This window comes from Otolemur garnettii, unplaced genomic scaffold (genome assembly GCF_000181295.1).
Source record: "Otolemur garnettii isolate 467f Iridium unplaced genomic scaffold, OtoGar3 scaffold00093, whole genome shotgun sequence".
NCBI lineage: Eukaryota > Metazoa > Chordata > Mammalia > Primates > Galagidae > Otolemur > Otolemur garnettii.
The window spans coordinates 610,952-633,436 of NW_003852488.1; the positions used below are offsets into that span (position 1 = coordinate 610,952).

Sequence of the window (22,485 nt, forward strand, 5' to 3'; positions counted from 1 at the left end):
CTTTAGCAGAGCTTGGTAATCTTCAGCAGAGACGCCGTGCTGGCGTCCTGCAGAAAGGAGAAGAGACAGAGTCAGAGTCAGCATGTCCGTGATAGAACGCGCATGCTCCCGACTGCCTGCCCCTCCAGCCTAATATAAGGCTGAGCTCGTGCTTCTCAACACCACAGGTGTAGACACTGCCAATTCACCAATGCTCTCATCTGCGAGCTCTCTCATGCTTGTTAGAACCAAATCTCTCTCCATGTCCTTTTCACCAAGGTGTTCCATTACAGGTACTTCCTATAACTCTCACTCCTCCTAGCCACAGGCTATACGGGCTGCTACAGTTTGCAATAATACCATGCAACATGGAGTTCTCTACTCTCTGGTTCCAGAAAACATCAGTCACTTCAGGCAGAGCTCTTTGCTCTTTGTCTTATGGCCCACCTTACCCGGTGGTCAGAACACCTGCACCACTGCACTAGAGCTCTGGGCAGGAAATGACTTCCTCCCTTCCCCTCCTTTAGCAACCAGGGAATGATTGATTTTTATAACTTTCATAAGTGAATTTGTTGTTTTGCTAGGGACAGGATCTACTGAGTGCCTTACTTCATCATTCTGAAAGTCCTTCCCTGGACAAATTTTTTTAGCAAGTACAGAGGTCTGGAATGGTGAATTGGAAACTGGAGGAACCACAGTAAAGAATTAATCCTTACCATCTGCCAGGAGCCAAAGAAAAATGCTATCCCATCTTCTTCCCCAGATGAATGGTTCTGAGACACATTTTTTACAGTGTACAATGAAGGAACTGGTAGTAAATGAAGGTAGCCAACTTGCGCACGCTCCGTTTCCTTCCGTTTTTCTTCTCCTTTACACCTTGGTCAAGCACTTGCTCTTAAGTCTCTGCCCCAGGTTCTGTTTTCTTGGGGCTCCCAGAATAAACCATATGCGTGACTTTTATTATACTCCTTGCTTTATAAATAACTTATAATTTGGCTAACTGTTGCATTACATTATTATAACTTAAATAATAAGAATGAGCATAACATTTATTCTAGAGTTTATAGGTTATTATGAAAATGAAAAAAATTAAACAGTTTTAATCTTGATTGCTTTATTTTGGGGACTTTATAGTTGATTTTTCAGTGGTATCACTCAAATGCAAATTAACACATTCATTTGAATTGAAAATTGGCATCAAACTTTTCTTTTTTTAACAGAAAGTAGATCTGTTTCAGGTAGATGTAACAAGGAAGACTATCTTCTTTAGTTAGGTTCACTGCAGACATTTTGCAAAAATAGGCTTATTTTACAGTGCAATACTTTGTCAAAAACTTTTAAGAATATGACAATAAAACATTTTATCAAACATACTGTACAAAAATAATGTTAAAATTAATAATACAGTTGACCTTTAAATTGTGTGGGTGCAACTGTGTGAGAATTTTCTTTTGCTTCTTCCACTCCTGAAACTCCAAGATCAAGCTTTCCTTTTTTTCCCTCTTCCTCAGCCTACTCAACATGAAGACTATGAGGATGAAGACGCTTGTGATGATCCACATCCATTTAATGAATAATAAATATATTTTCTCTTCCTCATTATTTTCTTAATAACATTTTCTTTTCTCTGTCTTACATTATTGTTTTGGTCACATAACATATGGCCAAAACATATGTGCTAATCAACTACGTTACTGATAAGGCTTCTGTTCTGCAGGAGGCTATTAGTACTTAAGTTTTGGGGAAGTTGAAAGTTCCCAAAATACCTGTGGATTTTCAACTTTGTGCGGTTTGTGCCCTAACCTTATTTTGTGTAAGTCTCAGTTATATCCCAAATGTTTCTAAGTACAATGATCTAGACAGTGTTCCTCTGAGTGAAAAAAAAAAAAAAATATATATATATATACACATATATATATGATAATTACTATCATTTCAGAAGTTTTGGTAAATTCCTCTTGGAACAAATTACTAATAATTATGTAATAGGTCATTTTGCAATAAAAGGTTCTGATTGGTTTCTAATTCTTGGTTTTAAAAGGACCTAATTAAGTTTGATAATAAATTATAATATGATTTTTGGAACGCAACTCTGAAGGAGTTCAAAGAATTAAGTAATATTAATATAAAATACTATATAATATTCATCCTGACCTCTTTGTTTATATGAACAAGGTTTCTCCAAGGCTACATCAATACACATGAAAACAGAAATAATCAGGTCTCCTTCAAGCAAATAGTTAAGATCCATCTACAGAAATGTTGACTAAATGGAGAAAAATTCTGCCTTTTTCTCAGTAGGAAATATGTTTCCAGTATATTTTGTTTCCTTTTGAATAATTTTTATCAAAATTTGTGAAATAATTGTTTTGGTGAATTGACTTGCATTAATAATTACATTTATAATTCAGTCCAGTAGAAAAAAATTTAATTGCTAGAGGTTACGGTTACAAAGTTTAGAATTAAATTTATATTTACCTACATATTTCACTTCAGGAAAAAAGACAGATTATCAATAAAAGACTTTTTTTTGAGACAGAGTCTCAAGCTGTCACCCTGGGTAGAGTGCTGTGATGTAACAGCTCACAGCAACCTCCAACTCTGGGGCTTAAGTGATTCTCTTGGCTCAGCCTCCCAAGTAGCTGGGACTACAGGTGCCCACCACAATGCCCAGCTATTTTTTGGTTGTAGTTGTCATTGATGTTTGGCAGGCCCGGACTGGATTTGAACCCGTCAGCTCCAGTGTGTGTGGCTGGCTCGCTAGCTACTGAGCTACAGCCATTGAATCCAATAAAAGACTTTTAAAAATGTGCACAATGTAAGGGTAGATGGCACACCTTCTAGGTGTGGGACACAACTACAACAGGATCTTACTCAACAAACTCAAACATTGTAACCTAATTGTTAGTACCCTCATATTAATTTGAAATTAAAAAAAGATTTTTAAATATTAAGTATATATTATATAAAGATAATACTCTGTAGAAGTATGATGAAATTGTAAGTTCAGAAAGAGGAATACATGATATAAGATTTACAACTATCAAGAAAGAGCTTGTTTATTATTTTTAAGTGAATGCTAGTGGGTATAAATGACTATAGTATTTAGATCCCATTGAATACATTTAAATAGTGATGTTATTTTATTAAAAATTTCAGTATAAGTAGCCAGGTATTGTGGCAGGAGTCTGTAGTCCCAGCTACTTGGGAGGCTGAGGCTAGAGAATTGCTTAAGTCCAAGAGTTGGAGGTTGCTGTTAGCTGTGACACCATGGCACTCTACCTAGAGTGACAGCCTCAGAGTCTGTCTCAAAAAAAAAAAATTTAATATAACTTTAGAAAATGACATCCTTTGTAACAATTTAAACTTACGATGAGAAAGAGAAAATAGGTGGAAGGGTATATTGTTTTTCAAAATATCTTAGGAAGTATACTGCAAAAACATTTGAAGACCACTGACCTAGCTAATTTAGCTGAAGGAGCTGACCTGACCCAGTGCACCACTCACAGTTAAGCCCCACAGAGAATGCAGAGAAAACCACCTAATATTTGCAAGGTGACCCACAGGCTTGAAACAGTCTGCTAAGTAAATACCTGCTATAGGAAACAGAACAACCTGAGTCAAGAACGTAACGAGCCTCATGGAAATATAAGTCATGGTATAAAACAAAATGGAGTATGTATCTTAAAATCCTTCAATGGCTTCCCATTGAACTTGGCATAAATTCCAAACTACAGCTTTGATACTCAAAGTCTGGTATATGGAACAGCAAACTCTTGGAACTCTAAAAACTCAACAGGAAAAAATCAAATAATCCCAATAAAAAATAGACAAAGGATCTGAATAGACATTTCTCAAAAGAAGATATACATCCCAGGCATGGTGGCTCATCCTTGCACTCTTAGCACTTTGGAGGCCAAGGTAGGAAGACTGCTTAAGGTCAGGAGTTTGAGACCAGCCTGAGTAAGAGCAGGACCCCATCCCTACCACAAATAGAAAAAAAAATAGCTGGGTATCATGGCAGGTGCCCTGTAGTCGCACTACTCAGCTGGAGGATCTCTTGAGCCCAGGAGATGAAGGTTGCTATGATGATATACATCACTGCACTCTAGCAAAACTCTATCTCAGAAGACTACATTGGAAGATCAAGACCCTGTCTCAGAAGAAAAAGAAAAGAAGAAGGCATTCCAATGGCCAATAGGTATATGTACAAATGCTCAACACATTAGTCATCAGAGAAATTCAAATCAAAACTACAGTGATAATATTTCACTCCAGTTAAAATGGCTTTCTCTCAAAAGATAGGCAATAATGAAAGCCGCCAAGGATAGAAAGAAAGGAGGACCTTATACACCGTTGGTGGGAATGGAAATTAATGCAACTACTAGGAGAACAGGATGGAGGTTCCTCAAAAAACTAAAAATAGAACTAACATGCAACCAGGCAATCGCACTATAGGTATATATTCAAAAGAAGGGATTTAGTATATGGAAAAGATACCAGCACTCCCATTTTTACTGCAGCACCATTTACAATAGCCAGGATTTGGATCAACCTAAACATCCACTGATGGATTAATGGATAAAGAAATCATGGCACATATATACAAAGGAATATTATATAGCCACAAAATATGAAATCTTGCCATTTGCAACATGGATAGAATTGGAGAACATATGTGAAATAAGCCAAGCACAGAAAGACTGCATGTTCTCACTCACATGTGGGAGCTAAATATTAAAAACAATTGGTCTCATGGAGACAGAGTGCAGAATGATACTTACCAGAGACTGGGAAGTATAGTAGGCTGGGAAGGGAGAAAGTGAGGATGGTTAATGAGTGCAAAAGTACAGATAAATAATATTTGTTAGCAAAATAAAGTGACTATAATCAACAGTAAGTTAGAGTATACTTTAAAATAACTAAAAGAGTGGAATTGGAATGTGTTCCTAACACAAAGAAATGATAAATGCCTGAAGTTATGAATACTCTAGTTTCTTAATTTGATTAGTTCACATTGTATGTCTCTATTAAAACATCATATGTACTCTATAAAGATATACAACTATTATCCACCCATAATAGTTAAAAAGAAGTGATATAAAATCTCAGCTAGTATAATACCTCAGAAACACCCAAGTCCTTTTCCTACCCGATAATAAACCTTATCCTCCCATCCCTGTCTCTTGTGTGTTTTCTGTACCTTGGCCATATAGATCTTTTATCAATTCCTCTTACATGTCAAGCATTTGCTGCCTCAGGGCCTCTGCATGTGCTGTTCCCTCTACCTGGAATGTTGCTCCTCTCTCTTGTCAGACAACCAAAACCCTGTCTTCTAGAAGATCGCTTGCTCAAATACCACCTCCTTTGAGATACCATTCCTTGTCCCCCTCCCTAAGGTCTCCAATTTTCTCACTGCCACTCTTGTTTTTCTTTATAGGCCTTAGCCTATAAGGAACTGTATAAATGACATTTTTACAAGAAGTTGTAAAACAGTAGTGTTCCCTCCAATCAGCTTTCTCCAATGATAACATCTTACATAGCCATACTATATTATTAAAGCCATTATTATGATTCTTCTCCTTTGTTAGCCCCCCTTTCCTACGTAGCCTTATCTGTCCCCTGGTTTGGCGGAACGCCTTTAACTTTCTCTTTGGGCCGGTAGCAAAGCGATTTTCAACTTGGTCTGAGAGCCTCGCTGCAGGGCTCTGGCTCCGCCTTTAGCCAGGGAGGGGAGGGAAAGAGGAGGAGCCCCGCCGGTTTCCAGGGCGGGGCTCGAGAGGTGAGCCTCGAGGCGCCGGCGCCACTGACGTGTGACGTTACCAGTTGACGCAGCCGCAGTGGCGCCCGGCCTCAGTTCGGACCCTCCCCTCCTCCGCCCCCCTGGGTTTAGTGGCCGCGGCCGGGGTCTGGACCTGGAGCAGCGGGCCCGGGCGGCGGGGGCTAGGAGGTGTGGGCGCCGGCGGAACTCCACAGGCCGCGTCTGGCTCGGTGCTGCTGCCGCCGCCGCCCGTACCCAAGGCCCTCGGCGTTCACCGGAGAGAGGCCAGAGTGGTTCCGGGCTGCCTCGGCACTCGCTAGGTGAGGGGACGGGTCGGTCTGGGTGGGGTTGAGGTTGGCAGCACCTTTTTCCAGGGTGTGTAGACCTCAGTAGGGTTAGAGTCAGCGAGATTTGGCTTCGTCGCGGCTTCCAGCTGCGACTCATCTGATCCCTTTACCACCCTTACCTGCATCGCGGGGACCTATAGACCGAGTGTCGGAGGTCAGTAGGAAAGCTTGGAAGGGCCATGACAGGCAGATGGTTGGCTGAGGGCTCGGATGCAGGAGCGGTCCCTGCGGGTGATGGTGAGGCGGGTGGGCGGCGCTGCACTTGCTGGTGTGTACACTCCGCGGCGAAAAGGACTGTGCACCCGCAAGCTCGGACTTCAGCTTTGCTACCAGCGAGTTGCTATAGCCCCGATACTGCTTAACCTAGGGTGGTTGACCAAGGGCAGTGAAGCCGCAACAACCTCCCGCTCCCCCCTTTCTTCCCAAGGGTTGATGTATTTTGTATTCTGAGTTGGTGCTTGTGCACAACATACGGAAGAGTACGCTTCAGCGGAATTTCCTTTTGGTTAAAGCAAGGTGAAGAGAAGTTGATTTTCCTTCCGCAGAGTATTAGAGTATTGTGTTTTTCCTTCCCATTGACCTTAGTGTTGACATTTGTTGGACACGTTTGTTAAAGGGAAAAAGTTATTGTCAGTTTCTTCTATAAGGAAATCAGGGGTTTTGTAACTGCCTAAGAGCATTCACGTATGTTTCAACTGATTTCATGTTGCTGCTTTTACCCTGTATATAGCAGTGAAATTGATATTCTAAGTTAACTAGACTAAGTACAAAAATATATGAATTAACCAGAATATTTACCTTACATAACTATTGAGTGGTACATACATTATGTGCATTTATTATCGCATTTAATATAACAATCCTATTATAGAATCTATTACTTTTCTCATAAGTGAAAGAATGAAAGCCTACAGCTCTGAAAAATAACTTGTTCCAAGTCAGAACTGTGATTCAAACCAGACAATCTGCCTCCAGTTTACAGCCCCTTAATCAGTGTTTTGTAGCATCTTCCAGGCATCTTGAGAGGGATTTTCATTTAATAAAAAGTGTGCCAGGTGCTGGGAATTGGAAGAAAACTAAGGCACCATTCTTGCCAGCCAAGACCGAACAGTTTGAGAGAAAAACTTTTTCAAGGTTACACTTTGATTATGTTTTAAAGATGGAATTTGACCTCTAGAACTCATTGATTACCAGAGTCATGTTCTTACCATAAGTATAGTGGGTTTTGAAACCTTTGGAAGGCTTTAGTTGGAGGATGTCTTATTCTAAATTTTGAAGTATTTCTTATTTGAAAACTTTAAACAAGGAAATGAAATATTGTACTAACATTAATTTCCTCCTACATGTTCATGTCTAATCACATCATTTAATCTGAAATAGTTACACTGCTGATAAAGCCAGAATAGCTTGAATAATTGGTTAAAATGCGATTCTTTTCAGATGTGTTAAGATGAAACTCTGGAGAAGGGCCTTCTGAAGATAAGGAGAAGGATAAACAGAACATTGCCCACTCTGGAAAAAAAACCTTGGGTAAATATTTTTGGCTAAGATTTAAAGAACAAATTTCCAGTTAAAGCTTGGGGAGAAGTCTCCTGACTTTCCGCTTCACTTGTGATTTAATCTGTCTGTGATCACTGAATGGGAATGGTGTACTGGTGGTGTATAATGTGACCTGAGAACAGTTTCACCTGACTTTTGGACTATGATATCTGACAGTGAAGTCACGTACTTATACTGTACATGGGCAAGAAAAAGCCAAGGTAATCCTTTACTTGATTTTCATGTGTCAACATTCTTTCTCTCTTTTACTTGCTCTTTAGTCTGCTCTGTTTATAAAGGATTTTAAAAAGAAATTAAGAAAATGGAGAAAAATGTTGACTTCTGGTTTGTTCTTCACAGAATATTTTGTGTGGTTAAACTCAGCTATATTTTTTATAATGAATTCTATGGAGAATTATAAAAGACATGATTAAACATGACTAATAAGCAGTTTAATTCATTTCATAAATATTTATCTAGTATTATGTCCGCACTTATAGTAACAGACATTGGTCTTTATGCCCTGGAGAGTTCTATAATAGTGAATTTATTTCTATTTTTTTTTTTTTTTTTGAGACAGAGCCATAAGCTGTTGCCCTGGGTAGAGTGCTGTGGCATCACAACTCACAGCAACCTCCAACTCCTGGGTTTAAGCAATTCTCTTGCCTCAGCCTCTCAAGTAGCTGGGACTACAGGTGCCTGCCACAACGCCCAGCTATTTTTTGGTTGTAGTTGTCATTGTTGTTTGGCAGGTCCAGGCTGAATTTGAACCCACCGACTCTGGTGTATGGGCTGGCGCCCTAGCCACTTGAGCTATAGGTGCTGAGCTGTGAATTTACTTCTAGAAGGTAACAATTTTGCCGATGCATACATTTTCCTGATTTTATATGCAAGGATGTTTTCATGTGACAGACCAGAAAAGGAGCATTACCCATGCAGAAAATTTTTGTGTTTATAACAAATTTTTCATATTATTTTAATTAATAAAATGGGGTTCTCTAATGTTGCATTAAGGTACAGTGGGAAAATAGGATTTTTGTATTTTTGATATTAAAGATAGTGAAGAATTTAAACATTTCATGGTAGGTTAGCAGAATTGCTTTAATTTGAGAAAATTTCAAGGAATTTATGACAAATATAAGTGACATGGTCAGATATCTAGCAGTCTGGATGATCAATTGAAGGGAGGTGAGCTTGGAAGCCCGATGTTCATTCAGTTAATAGGCTTTGGCATAATCCAGGTGGGAAGAAAGAGTGTAAAAGTAAAGCATTGCAAATTGGAATTAAGGGATGGAGATGGATTTGATAGATGTAAAGAAGGTAGAATGCATAGAATTTAGTGAGCTTTAGGGAAAGTGAATTTCTAGCCACTAACATGTTTATGGACATAATTAATGTTTAATAAATATTTTTGGGATGAATAGAAAGAATTCTCTGATATATGCGTTGGGAAGCTGAGTGAATTATGGACTGTTTACAAAGGTAGGAAATATAGGAAGAGCAATAGATTGGGGAACGTGACTGGAGGAGATGAGTTCAATTTAGGGCCATTATAGTTGAGGCATCTATTTTGATAGGCAGTTGTATATGTGAATCTGAATTAAGAATAAGATCCAGCTTGTGACCTAAATTTTGGAATCATAGTTTACAGGTGATAGTTAAAAGCAATGGCAATGAACTGTGTGGTGGCTCATGCCTGTAATTCCAGCACTTTGGGAAGCCAAGAGAGACAAGAGGTCTTGCAGATTGCAATACCAATCTGGGCAACATAGTGAGACCTATCTCTACAAAAAATTAGAAAAGAAATTAGCCAGGCATTGTGACATGTTTACTCAGGAGACTGAGGCGGGAGGATCTCCTGAAGCCCAGGAGTTCAAAGCTGGAGTGAGTATACACTACTGTACTGGGCAGCAAAGCAAGACCCTGTCTCGAACAAATAAAAATGGAAACAAAACAATGGCAATGGATGAAATAACTTAGGGAGAAAACGTAGGGTGATACTAGGAGAGAAATAAGAATAGAGAACACCAACATTTAAGGTGAGATGTATGAAAAATGTGCCTGAAAGGAGTGGACAAGAGAGTCACAGAAGTTAGTGGAAGAACTAAGTTTGGAGAAAAGAAATGAGTATTAGGTATCTATAGATATCAAATAGGGTGAGAACCATTAAAGTATCCATTGGCCATATCTGTTAAAATTGTTGACCTGAGCAAGAACAGTTTTAAAGGTGAAGCCGGGCATGAGATAAGGAAGTAGAAATAGCTTATGTCATTTACTGTTTCAGAAAGTTTGTTTGTAAGTGGAGTAGAGAAAAATAAAGGTAGAGTTGTGAGTTTGATAGAAGGTTTTTGTTTTTTAAAGATATGAGTGATATAAGCACATTTACAGTGTGTTTGCTGAGGATAAAAAGCCATCAGAAAGAAAATTGAAGATACAGGGATGAGGTAGAATGGTGAAGTGATGGTGAAGCAACATCACTGACTAAGCTGGAAAGGATTTTTTACAAGTGTGTAGGTCAAGAGTACTTTAGCCATACTTCTACTGAGACAGGAGGGAGGGAAGTAAATGATTAGGGAAGTATATGATTATATACAGATAAAATTATAGGAGACAGGGTAGAGATTATGGTTTTAGAGTCCATATAACACTAGAGGTTATGGTTTTAGAGTCTATACAGGAAACTCCCGAAACAGTTCACTTTTGTAAACAGTAGCCTTCTTAGTGATGTATTGCTGATGTCTCATGTTTTTGTAAGGTGGAGGGGAGGGAGATAATTTAGCTTAAGATGGTAGGTATGAACCATTGGGGTAGAGATACTTTGAATATCTCTTGCAAAACTTTCTCACACTTTGTGTTAGTTAATTATTGCTGAGTAACATATTTTAAATGACAAAAATCTATTATCTTAGAATTTCTGTGGGTTAGGAATTTGGGAATGACTATACTGGGTACTTCAGGCTCAGAGTCTCTCGTGAGAATGTGCTAAGATGTTGGCTGGTACTTTAGTCATCTGGGGGCTCATCTGGGTTGGAGAATTTGCTGCCATGATGGCTCATTCTTAGAGGCCTCAAGTCTTCATCATGTGGACCTCTCTGTGGAGCTTCTCAAGTTTCTTAAGTGACCTAACAAGGCAACTGGCTTTTCCTGGAGCAAGTGATCCAAGAAAGAGGAAGAAGGATGCTCTGATGTTGTTTTACTTTTTTAAGTGATGGGATCTCACTGTGTAGCCCAGGCTGGAATATAGTGGTTATTGACAGATGTGGTGTTGGTGCACTATAGCCTCAAACTCTTGGGATCAAGCTATTCTCCTGCCTCAGCTTCCTGAGTAGCTGAGACTACAAGTGAGGATGCTTATCTGTCTTGTTCTTTTAGAACTAAATCACTAAATCAAGCTCACATATGTGAGGTAAATTAATTAAGCTCCACCTCTCAAAGGGAGAAGTATCCAAGATTTTTAGACATTTTTAAAAACTGCACATCTTCTATCAATTGTCAATTTCTTTGGGGACAAATAAGTTCTTTAAAAATATATAGTTATAACCTTTGTGACCATGAGGTGAAAGAGAGGTGCAGTCAGATTCAGCTCACCTTATAGCTTAGCTTTTGTTGCTCCTGATGAGGCTCCGTAGCTTGATGTCTTATTTCTTGTGGTTATTCAAAAGAGAGTGATTGCTGGCCTTTGATTTAATGGAGGATCTTTTTAGGAGAAAAAAATTCCATAAAGGATAAAATATGAATTTTGGTAACATTAATATTAGCTCTGAAACCAGAATTTTAGTACTAGCAGAAAGGAGCTAATTTTTCATAGTAGAGAAACCGAAGACAAGGAGATAATTACTGACTGATTCTCCTAGCATAAATGATATGAGAGGTAGTATAGCACGCAGACTCTGGAGCCGGACAGTCTAGCTTCTGATCCTAGTTTAGTCATGTGTCAGCTATGTTTGTGCTTAGCTTCTCACTGCCACAGTTTACTCATCTGTAAAGTGGAAATGATATGTGGGTAGTTACTGTGATGATTAGATGAGTATATACATCTTAAGGTTTTAGAACAATGCCTGCCATACAGCAAACAGTGAATAAATGTTAGCTATTATTTTAGTATGTATTTTATCATTTTAATGGTGCATTAATGCTATTGAATGAAAATTTCAAATAGTAGGTAACTGACCAAAATGTTTAGAGTCTAAACTGGAGACTACTGACTGTATTATATTTTGTCACTTTTTACATCTGTTTACTATTTCTGTTTAGCTCCATAACCTTTTAAAATACTGTTATCAGATGTTACCAGCAGTATTGTATAGGTCATATCCCCATAAAACTTCCTGATGTAGCATTTTTAAAAATTGTACTTACATGGTAAAAGTTCATTCTGCATTGTAGCAATTGTCAGCTCACCTGAATTGGCTACTGTATGGGTCTGTTCAGCTCTCTCTACAGCAACATCCTAATATAAAACTGTTTTTTTCTGAACTTGACATGATTACAGTGTTGGTAAACACATGTGGTCAGTCTTCTTGTTCCTTTCCCTCAAGTTCCTATTTTTTATGGGTGGGTAGTGTAACCCAAGTGGCTTAAGACTAGAAGATATTAGAGAAGTCTAAGGGCCAGATGGGAGAAAGGAAATAGTTTTATTTTAAGAAATATGTATAATTTTACTTTGCTGATATTAGCATTTTAGTGTTATTATTTGGTGTTCTGGAGTTTTTAAATACTAATGAAAATGATAGGTTGAATTTTTTATTAAAAGAGACTTTCAGTATATATATCAGCCAATTAAAAAAAGGAAAAATGAAGCCCCCAAACTCAATTTATGATGTATAGAAGTGGGAGGACTAAACTTTTCACTTGTGGAAATTTCTGTTGATTTCTTTGTATTGCTGGCCATGTTAAGAAGTATGATGAAGGTAATAATTAGTTCTAAGGTTGGATAATGTTTAAATATTATGGCACCTTCTACATGTAGAGAGGTTGAATTTACCTTTTTTTTTTTTTTTTTACCCTATTAGATACATTTTCTATAGCTTTTTAAGAGATTTAAAAAAAAATTTAATTCAGTAAGTGTTTAGGTGAACCAGCATAAATTTCTGGTTATATAAGTGAGATGTGCTAAAGTGAGTGCTAAAGTGAGATTTTGATGGATGATATGACTTCTTAGATATTCAGATTTCTTCTATATATAATGTGAAGAACCATTTTTGTAGCATAGATAATGATATTAAAGTACCTTACATTTGTTTAGCTTGCTGATTTATACTGTTTGAATTCTCAGTCATCATATGTGTATATTTCTTCTGCCTGGGTTTTCATTTGCTTCAAAAAATCATGCTTTCTAGTATTTGTGGAATTATGTATATATTTAAATATTGTAAATACATTTAAACAAATCTGTTTACTTAATATTAGCTCTTGGTTGTTATGTCAACTAATTTCTTTTGGTTATAAAATTCTATTTTTTTCTTACATATTATAAGGAACAAAACACATTTTAATCCTTGTTTACTCTCAGGTATTTTTATTATTTTTAGCTTTCATTGATACTGATTGAATTGTTTTTTAAAAGAACATTAATAATAGTAGCTTAGCTACCATTGCCATAATATGCTTTTTTGTCAAGCCCTGTGCTACAAATTTTAAATTTACTTTGTTTTTGGTGCCTTTACCATCTCTTCAAGAAAGGGATGGCCATTTTATACATAACCTTAGGAAAATATCAATAGAAGAGGAAAAAGGGCAGTAGAAAGTAATGAGGTTAGAATCATTTTACTACTTGGAAACAGGCTAAAAGAGATTCAATAACTTGCTCGAGGTGTATCTTACAGCTAAGAAAAGGAGAGAGGAGATGGAGCCAACTTTCAATTTCAAATCTAGTTTTAAAGTTTACGCAATTTCTGTCATGCCAGATGATTTCCTTATCTCTGTCTGAATATTATTTTACCCCGTTAGTTTTATGGCCTTTAGGTTTAGTTAACCAGGAAAATTGTGTTTGTTGTAGTTAGAATCCTAAGATTGAAGTGGATCTGGAATGATTCTTCCTAGGTAGCCAGGATTTACCTAATCTATTTCACCCTGATAGGATAGTTGTCTATTTTGTATGCTTAACTAAACAGAATAGGAAGTTATATAATTTTGATTTATACACAAAACTCTTGGCTCTGGCCAAAATTTTTAGGAGTCTAAGTTTGATTTTTTGGATTACTGTCTCCTATTTAAGGTTTTCTCCATCTTCAAAAATATGAAGCTTTTTGTGATATTTATAGGTCCTACTTGCTAATGAGAAAAGTGCTCTAATGAATCAATTTATACTCACAACTCAAGGCAGTAATTCATGGTAGGAATTATTGAAGTAACATAAATATATTGCTGCATTATTAAAAGAGAATATTGGTTAGTATTCTTTTTGGAGGAATGGATGGTAGAATTTTAGGCTGTGTGATAAAAAGTTTTAGGCAGAAAAGGTCCTTTATATCACTCTTTATGGATAATGCAATTTTTTACACATTCTCATAAAATCTTAACTGTATAAAGTTTATATATTTCATTTATATAAGGTGATCAATGATAGCAGACACTTCTGTACTTTGTATTCTTTGTGTAGCAGCATAGAGTTGGAAAGAGTGTCACAAAGTCATTTGTTTCTGCCTTTAGATTAGTAAGTACTCAGCTACTGGTGTCACTTTAGAAACAGTGTATAAGAATCAAACACTCCTTGAAACTTCATTTTGGATGAAAATGTTGTATGATCTGATTGGGTCCTACTTTTTTTTGGGAAGTCCTTCTGCCATGGGAAAGATAAGCATCTGTCCAGGCAGTACCTTTGTGTTGGTATTTACTGAGATCTTTCAGAAAATTAGCTAGTTTCTTAATTGCTAAGGAAGAGATAAATGATTTTGAAATTGAGACTCCTACAAAAAATACATCCGGGTAGTTTGTCACATATATACAGAAACAATGTAGCTGAAAAATTTTCAAGTAAGTGTATGCTCTGTAATAGGTAATACAGTCCAGTAAAGTTTGGCCTATAGGTATGAAATGTAGATATGTAATTGTACTAAGCACATAATTCCCAGAATTTCTAGTATACAATAATGCTACTGTGTACTAATAGGTTTATGATCTTACTTGATGGTGAAGACAATGTATGTTGATGGAATTCAAAGGAGAACTATAAAGTTGATTTATCTGCCAACGCTTTTTTTTTTTTTTTTTTTTTTTGAGGCAGAGTCTGACTATGTTGCCCTCAGTAGAGTGCTGTGACTTCTTGGCTCACATCAGTCTCCAACTCTTGGGCTTAAGCAGTTCTCTTGTCTCAGCCTCCCAAGTAGCTGGAACTACTTTTTTTGTTGTTGGAATTGTCATCAGTGCTGTTTAACAGGCTCAGGCTGGGTTCGAATCCACCTACCTCAGTGTATGTGGTCAATACCCTAACCACTGAGCTATGGGTGCCGAGCCTATTTGCCAACTCTTAAAACTCATGGATTTTACTTTATGGAAAAGGAGGTATGATTAAATCCAGAAAACTTTAATATAACGATCTGAAGTTAATATCTGAATATTATGTAAATAGCTTTTACACAAAGATTTGTAATTTCATTGTTACAGGAGGGATGTTTTTCTTTTATTTTCTTATATTTGGGATTGGATCATTAAAAAGTTGAATATCTTTTATACTTTTGTTTTTTCCATGTTGTTGTCGATCAGGAGTATTGAGATCTCTTTACTTCTTAAACTCTAGCAGGTGAAAACCAAATTTTCTTAAGGGTAAAGAAGATCATTTAAGAGTCTCTTTGGTCCTGACTGCATTGGAAACATACTTCCTTATCTTCAACAATAGCTTGTAATTGTATACTTTCTTGTAATGATGCATTTATTTCATTCTCTTATGGAACAAATATTTATTGAGAGACCACTGCGTACCAGGAACTTTGTTGGGCATCTCACATTCAGATGAATAAAGCAAGCCTCTCCTGAAGGAGCAGTTGTTCAGGGTGGGAGATAGATTTCTAAACTGGTAGTGATAATATGGTATAGTAAGCGCTCAGATACAGGTAGTCATTCAAGCAGTATTTATTCAGCATCTTCTATATTGTCAGACATTCTACTAAAGATCATTATAAATATTCCAAATCTTATACTTAATCCTTAGAATTTCTTAGATTTTATTGAATAAATAAGCAAAAAAAAAAAAAAACCATAGTAACATGATGTTATTGCATTTTCTTACTGTGTTGCTCCAAATAATCAAAATCAAGTAGATACTTTTCCCATGACAATGCCAGGGTAAGCTATGGCTCTTCATAGCTGGGTCTTCTCAAATCATAAATAGTGTTATACAGACATGTTCCAATTAGAGGCTAATAAAGGAAAACCTCATTTTCTGCAATTCTGTTTAACTTATGGGATGATTTTATTTTAGAAGACCAGTATAGCCTGGAAGGGGATTAACCAGAGTGCTGAGCTCTCTTGAAGATCTGTGGAGTAGATGCAGATGGGAGTGTGAGGCATGGTTATCAACCACTTCCTCCCTACTCCCTTTCTCTGAGTTAATTAAATAATTCTCTCTGAGGTGAGGTAGAGTTGAGCTTTTGAGGTAAGCTGTGGTGATTGTCTTCCTTCTACTACTAGGTGTTATTAACACAAATTAAACCTTAAGAAAAGTATTAAAAGAAGAAGAAAAGGCAGTAGAAGGTAATGAGGTTAGAACCAAGAAAAACCTAGGGGTAGTATAAAAAAAAAAGATTAAATAGAAGAGATTTTTAAATAAATATGAACTCATAATTTTGAAAAACATAGAAGCAATTATATTCCTTCATCTTTCTGTCACAGAATGTCCCTGCATCTGGATTTATCCTTTCCTTTGTTCTTCCTATTTAGATAAAGGAAATGCTCTTCTTTCTGTCTCAAAATCTAGTTTTTGCACACATGTGCTCTGGATGGAAGTCAGATTTCTAAAATCTTAAATTTTGTGTGTTTTAAATTGGTGTAGCTTCATTGTCTTTTCCATAGCACAGGATCATTTTTCCTTTTTTATTTTTCACTTATATATATTTTTTAGAGACTCATTCTGTCAGCCAGGTTGTAGTGCAGTGGTAAGATCACAGTTCAATGCAGAGTCAAACTTACGGCCTCAAACAAGTCTTCCTACCTGGGTCTCCCAAAGTGATGAGATTACAAGTGTGAGCCACCATGCTGGTTATCAACGTTCTTAGGACGAAAATTGTCCTTAGATTTAATATGATTAGTTATAAATAATAAAAAATAGTTCCTTAGTTTGAGTTTCCCTAGAAATAAACCCTGGATAAGGATTCAAGGGCAGATAGTTTGCTTGGGAAATGATCATAGAAAATTTTGGTAGAGAAATGGGGAAGTAAGAAAGGAAAGGGATGGAATAAAGGGCACTGTCCTGGCAGTTATCACTGTGGACATCTGGAGCTCACTTGCATTGGGGAACTCTCAGGAACCAAAGAAAATACCTCTCTTGGACTAGTGGGAAAATATTCCAAGCCAAAAGCAAGGAAGATTTGAGTGTTTATCCACCAGCTTTCTAGCCATCATTGATATTAACTCTCTGGCATTTCTGGCTTGCCCTTGGAGTGCAAGCTGAGCATGTCCCTGCAGTCAGAAAATAGCCCTCAGCTGAGTGTCACAGATGTTGATAATGAGCAGTCTTCCTGTGTAGAGGTGAATGCCAACAGCATGTGGGCAAAATACCAATAACACTGGCTGCCAATAGCAAACATTTATACAGTGTAATATCTGTGATGTGCCAGATATTATAAATGCTTCATGTATCCAAATTCATCAATTCCTATAATACTACTCTGTAAGTACTGTTAGTGTCCACATTTTAAACAGAGCACAGAGTGGTTAAGTGTTTTGCCCATAATTACAGTTCTGTAATTTCAAAATTGACATTTGAGCTCAGGTATTCTAATATAGAGTCTACTTTTTTTAAATCCATAGAGTAGGTTGCTTCTGGAACAATGCAGCCTGAAGCAGAACTTTTTGATTGTACTGTTTTTTCTTGACAACTACCTCTTTCTTCCTTCCCCAATCTCTTTTGGTTTTGCTTATTTATAGCTGTACTCTCACACCAATTCTAGAACACTATAGGCATTCCTCCTTCCATTCTACCCTCAAGTCTGTTGTATTGAATAATTCTTGCTGTTGTGTTAAATGATATTTCTGAGGTTATGGGATGAAGGCTTCTGAGTTTGATAATGCTCAGTGAATATTGCATTTTAATTTAAAAAAAATACAAGCATTCAAGAATCATAGGAAGATGTGATAGTAGAATGGCAGATGACCAGGTTGGTATTTTTTTGGTCATGGTTATAAGGACAGACCACAGACATGTGCTAAGGCAAGAAGAGCCCCTTTCCTACCTGCTGGGTCCTGTCTTCCACTTTCCCTTTCTGGTTTTTAAATTGTTGAAGTATACATGCCAGATGTAAAACATTTAAGTGGAATAGAGTCTAAGTGTGAAGTGTAAAAATGAAAGTCCTGCTTCACTGCTTCTCTTTTTCCCCTCACCTCTCCCACTGCTCTCCCCAGAGGTAATCGTTCTTAAGGCTTTGATAATGTTTATGAAGAATAAAAATATATACATAGAATATGACATATAATGTATACATTATATATAATGAGTAGTTAGGTTTTTCAGAAACATAAGCAGAATGCTATATATTTTGCTTCTCAACTTGCTTTTTTTCCTGCTAATACTATACATATCCTGGACATGTCCTATATCCACCCATTAGAACTATCTCATTCCTTTAAAAAGGCTATGTATTATTTCATAGTAAGAGTGTATTACTTAGCTTTTTCCCTCTTAATCGACATTTTTCCCCCACTTTCTTACTATATGATATGGAATGTGACAGGGATTGTCCTTGAAAAAACATCTTTGTGCCTGAAGAAGTATTTCTGAGGAACCTAAGAGGAAACAGGGTCCCTTCAAGAAAAGGCTCATTGTACAATTTCGATATAGAAAGTAAAGATGAACCTTGTTTCCAGAAAAGAAAAAAGTACTGAAAGAATGATGAGAATATATCAAAAGGACACGTGCCAACCTCCAGAGCCTTCTGCTGGCAAAATCTAAGAAAGTTTAAGCATAAAAATAAATGACAGTAATGGGTCACAATCCGTTTAAAACAAGAGTGACAGTAATGGATCACAATCCGTTTAGAACAAGAGTGTGTGTGTCCATATCTTAATCAATTAAATTTTGATGAGCAACAGAATCGTTACATCATCTTAAAATAATGTCCCTTAAACTACTTATTTAATGACAAAGAGGGAAAAATGGAAAAGGAATTTTCTGAATGCCTATTTGAAAATGGTTTTTAGAAGCAAAATTTCTCACTTTTATTGAGGTATGGCAGCTATTAGGACCTGCTAGTGAACATAGGTGTACACATACAGCACATATGTACATTTATGGTTATATTTATTTCTATATCCACTTACATTGGAAGCCATATCTTCGGTTCTTATCCATCATCACAGTTTATACTAATTTTCTTCTTTTATATATCTTCTAAAGTGAGAAATTTGGCTCCCATTCTTCTTTTTTTTTTTTTTTAACATTTTTTAAAAATTTATGTCAGTATATTATGGGGGTACATATGTCTTGGTTACATAGTTTGCTTTTGTAAATTTTAAGTCAAACTTACAGGTATGCCCCTCACCTAGAAAGTGTGTGATGTACCCATGTAAGGTACTCTTTCGGTGGGAATTCACCCTGAGTTTTGCTTCCCCGTGAGTACATAGGTGTTGATCCACTCTTTCCAGTTTAGCATAGAGTACATATGGTATTGATTTTTCCGTTCTTGCCATACTTCACTTAGGAGAATGGTCTCCAGTTCCATCCAGGTTGTTAGGAAAGATACTAACTAGGTCACCATCTTTTTGTGTGGCTGAGTAGTATTCCATGGTGTACATATGCCACATTTTATTAATCCATTTATGTATTGATGTACACTTGAGTTGTTTCCACATCTTTGTGATTGTGAATTGTACTGCTGTGAATGTTCAAGTACAAGTATGTTTTTTATAAAATGTCTTTTTTTCCTTTAGGTAAATACCTAAGGAAATTACAGGATCAAATGATAGGTATACTTTGAGGAATTCTTTGAGGAATCTCCATACTACTTTGCATAGTCTTCAGTCCCACCAACAGCACATGAGTGTTTCCTTTTCTCTGCATCTACCCTTGTATCTGTTGTTTTGAGATTTTATGATGTGAGCCATTCTTGCTGGGCTTAGGTGATATCTCAGTGTGGTTTTGATTTGCATTTCTCTAATGATTAGAGACATTGAACATTTTTGCATGTATTTGTTGGCCATCAGTCTAACTTCTTTAGAAAAGTTATTGTTCATGTTTCTTGCCCAACATTGATCTTTTCTTGTTGATTTGCCTGACTTCTTTGTAGATTCTGGTTATCAATTCTCTATGAGATATGTAGCATCCAAGTATCCTTTCCCATACTGTAGATTGTATATTTGTTTTGTTTATTGTGTTATTGGCTGTGCAGAAACTTTTATTTATTTATTTATTTTTATTAAATCATAACTACATTAATGCATTTATGGGGTACAATGTACTGATTTTATATACAATTTGGAATGCTTACATCAAACTGGTTAACATAGCTTCACCTTACTTAATTGTTATATTTAGACATTTATACCGTACTCTTAATAGATTGACATGTACCTTTGCAATATGCACCATAGAAGAGGTCCCACTGATTATCCTTCTTCCACTCAGCTTCCCTCCTCCCCTCCCTTCACCCTCTTCTTCCCTCCTTCATTCTGGGCTATAGTTGTGTTTTATCATTTGTATGAAAGTGTGGGTGATTATGTATTGGTTTCATAATAGTACTGAGTACATTAGATACTTTTTCTTCCATTCTTGAGATACTTTACTAGGAAGAATATGTTCCAGTTCTATCCATGTAAACATAAAAGAGGTAAAGTCTTCATCCTTTTTTAAGGCTGCATAATATTCTATGGTATACATATACCACAATTTGTTAATCCATTCATGGGCACTTGGGCTTCTTCCATGACTGGGCAATTGTGCATTGGGCTGCAATAAACATTCTGGTGCACATATCTTTGTTGTAAAATTATTTTTGGTCATCTGGATGACAATACCTAGTAGAGGAATTGCAGGATCAAACAGCAGGTCTACATTTAGTTCCCTAAGTGATCTCCAAACTTATTTCCAAAAGGAACGTATTAGCTTGCATTCCCACCAGCAGTACAGAAGCGTTCCCTTCTCTACACATCCACGCCAACATCTGTAGTTTTGATATTTTGTTATGTGGACTAATCTTACTGGAGTTAAATGGTATCTCAAAGTGGTTTTGACTTGCATTTCTCTGATGATTAAAGATGATGAGCATTTTTCTCTGACGATTAACAGAGACTTGCATTTGACTTGCATTTCTCTGATGATTAAAGATGATGAGCATTTTTCTCTGATGATTAAAGATAATGAGCATTTTTTCATGTTTGTAGGCCATGTACCTGTCTTCTTCAGAGAAACTTCTGTTCAAGTCTCTTGTCCATAATGAAATGGGATCACTTATTCTTTTTTTATTAGTTTGAGTTCTCTTGATTCTAGTTCTCAAACTTTCATCAGAAACATAACCTGCAAATATCTTGTCCCATTCTGAGGGCTGTCTACTCGTACTTTACTTACTATGTTTTTGGCTGTGCAGAAGCTTTTTAGTTTGTCAGATCCCAGTAATATATTTCTGGTGTTGCTTCAATTGTCAGTGGGAGTCCTTCTCATAAAATACTCTCCCAGGCCAATTTCTTCAAGCCTTTCCCCTGCACTCTCTCCAAGTACCTTTATAGTTTCATGTCTTAAGTTTAAATCTTTTATCCTGTGAGAATCAATTTTGTTAATGGTGAAAGGTGAGGGTCCAGTGTCAGTCTTCTACAAGTTGCCAGCCAATTCACCCAGTACCATTTGTTAAATAGGGACTCTTTCCCCCAATTTATGTTTTTGATAGGCTTATCAAAAATCAAATGACGATAAGTGGCTGGGTTCATCCCTTGGTTCTCTATTCGTTCCATATGTCTATCTTTATTTTTATGCCAGTACCATCCTGTTTTGATCACTGTAGATTTATAGTATAGTCTGAAGTCTGGTAGCATCATTCCTCCTGATTTGTTTTTATTTCTGAGTAATGTCTTGGCTATTTGAGGTGTTTTTTTTTTTTTTTGATTACGTATAAAATGAAGCACTATTTTTTTCCAGATTTTTAAAGTATGACAGTAGTGCTTTAATAGGGATTGCATTAAATTAGTATACTGCTTTGAGTAGTATAGACATTTAACAATGTTGATTCTTCCCAGACATGAGCCTGGTATGTTTTTCCATTTGTTAACATCTTTAGCTGTTTCTTTTCTCGGAGTTTCCTAGGTCTCTTTAGAGAGATCTTTCATGTCCTTTGATAGGTAAATTCCCAAATATTTCATCTTCTTTGGCACTACTGTAAAAGGAGTAGAGTCCTTGACTGTTTTTTCAGCTTGACTATTGTTGGTATATATAAAAGCTACTGATGTGTAAGTATTGATTTTGTATTCTGACACACTGCTGTATTCCTTGATCACTTCTAAGGTCTTTGTAGTTGAGTCCCTGGGGTTTTCCAGGTCTAAAATCATGTTATCTGCAAAGAGGGAGAGTTTGACCTCTGACCTCATTTGAATACCCTTGATCTCCTTCTCTTCCCTGGTTGTGATGGCTAGGACTTCCATTACTATCTTGAATAGCAGTGGTGACAATGGGCATCCTTGTCTAGTTCCAGATCTGAGTGGAAATGTTTTCTTTTTTTTTTT

The 22,485-nt window shown here is 36.7% G+C and overlaps 1 protein-coding gene across 4 annotated transcripts in view; it reads left to right on the top strand.

The window, feature by feature from the left end:
* Positions 1–5,886: 5,886 nt before the first annotated feature.
* The window catches only part of KIAA1109 (KIAA1109 ortholog), a 245,993-nt gene continuing 229,394 nt past the window's right edge, over positions 5,887–22,485 (top strand). For all 4 annotated transcript variants that reach the window (XM_023516561.1, XM_023516563.1, XM_023516564.1 and 1 more), the window contains exons 1-2: positions 5,887–6,060; positions 7,528–7,617. The gene's annotated coding sequence lies outside the window, so the exon portion shown is untranslated. The remainder of the gene's footprint in view (positions 6,061–7,527; positions 7,618–22,485) is intronic.